Source organism: Musa acuminata, chromosome BXJ3-8 (assembly GCF_036884655.1).
Source record: "Musa acuminata AAA Group cultivar baxijiao chromosome BXJ3-8, Cavendish_Baxijiao_AAA, whole genome shotgun sequence".
Taxonomy (NCBI): domain Eukaryota; kingdom Viridiplantae; phylum Streptophyta; class Magnoliopsida; order Zingiberales; family Musaceae; genus Musa; species Musa acuminata.
In genome coordinates, this window is record NC_088356.1 from 14,606,858 (window position 1) to 14,608,815 (window position 1,958).

The following is a 1,958-nucleotide window of genomic DNA, read 5'->3' on the forward strand; positions in this document are numbered from 1 at the left end:
TACTACAGCGATGCTCACGGCTCCATGGCTTATCACAATGCCAACATAACCCCTTTACATATCGCTCTCGAAGCTCTTCTCTTGTTAACCTCTTTGGTGTAGGGACTTGGTCGATAGTAGGGGGGGTTGAGGGCTTCAATATTGCTGGTTGAGGAGTGACCCTAGTCCTCCGAGCTTCATAGTTCAATTGCTCCTCTTGATGTCGTGCGAAAGAGATGGCTGCCATAAGTGTATATGGTTGTCACGCTTTAACTTCTCCTCGGATCTCCGGCTTCAAGCCCTCAATGAAGGTCCTCAATAGCTGTTTTTGAGACCAATCACGAGTTTGATTAGATAACCTTTCAAACCTGGTTTGGTACTCTTGAATGGTGGAGGTTTGTCGGATCTTTGCTAGTTGTTCGTCAATATTCTCGTAATCGGTTGGTTTGAAGCGGATCAGCAGTTCTTCTTTGAATTGTCGCCATGAATGGACTCCATAAGTATGTTCAAACCAATCAAACCACTGTATAGCATCCCCTTCAAGATATATAGCTGCAATTTTCACCATAGATGCATCTGCGATTTTGTGGTACCGAAAATATCGCTCCACGCACGAGATCCAACCAATCGGATCTCCTTCTTCCCATCTAGGGAAGTCCACTCTCATGCATGGATAGTTGAGGTTGATCATAGAGCTTCCCCTTTCTTGGAAGTCATATCTTTGGGCTTGGTGCAATTGGGCAAAGCTCTCTCCTTGATGTGATTTCTTCGGGCTTAGTGGTCGGCCCAATCTGAGTTCGGTAAAGAGCATCCGAATCTTATCCTCCATTCGCGCCTCGAAGGCTTCAAATTTAGCATTGAATACCTCCTCAGATGCCATAGTATATGTCGTCAAATCTGTGATATCAAGATTTCTCTTTTGTTGTCGGGTTAAAGGCATGTATTGGTTGAGAGAGGTGATGGTCGAAAGGGTTGGTAGATTGGTGGATGTAGGCTACGGTTTAGGCTTGTTTTGTGGCTATTTTGGGTGCAGGTTGAGGGTGTGGTTTGGTAGAGTTTTAGGGCTATAGATAAAAGTTTTGGATCTGTGGTAGATGGTAGCAAAGGTTTGATAGAAATTAATCGAAGTTGCAGCAAGTATGTGCTGTCTTGTAAGAGTAGAATTGTCGTCGAAGAAACAACGGTTTCTCGACGTAATTTCCACCAAAAACGTGAGAGAATTGAGGAGGGAATTGATAGCAAAATCACAATTTATATGACAGTAAGGATATCTAATTTAATCAAGAAAATTTCAGCAGTATAACAGCAAGGAAATTGGTGCAAGTTGCGATTGTAGAATTCTCGTCGAGAAATTTCAGCAGGTTACGATGAAAATTTGCAGCAACACAAAATCGTTTTTAGAGATGAATTTCTTTATAGATCAATCTTAGATGGAAGCCAAGATGATCTATGAAGTGTATAAGAAATTTCATTCAAAAAAGATTGCAAATAAATGGGTTAAGGCAACAATATGCGGCTGAAATTTTCTGCAGCATAGATTTTCAAGTGTAGCAGATTGGACATAAAAGATCAGTAGTTTATATTAAGAATTTTTCGATGAAACCAAAGGAAAATCCACTGTTAGGAAGTGTCAAAGATGTCATAAAAATTTCATAGAAATTTGGAGAGAAAAAGCATAGTAGCAAGATCAAACAGACGGTGCTATACAGTTGGAATTCTGCAATGTATCTTTCGTCGTAGAGATGAAAACTTTATGACGAAAAGTTTATGCAGAAATATAGGAATAATTTTTTTGGGATTTTCAAATAAGGATAACTAAATTGCAGTAGCAGTAAGGTAGAAAACCAGAACCTGTTGCAATTTACGGGGAGATCAAAGGATGATCCGTGGTGGTGGAGATGACGGTGGAATTTGACAACGATCTCTTAAGCAATTGTGGGAATTGCTTTGGGCGGTTGTGGAGGGTTGATGGATGGCTG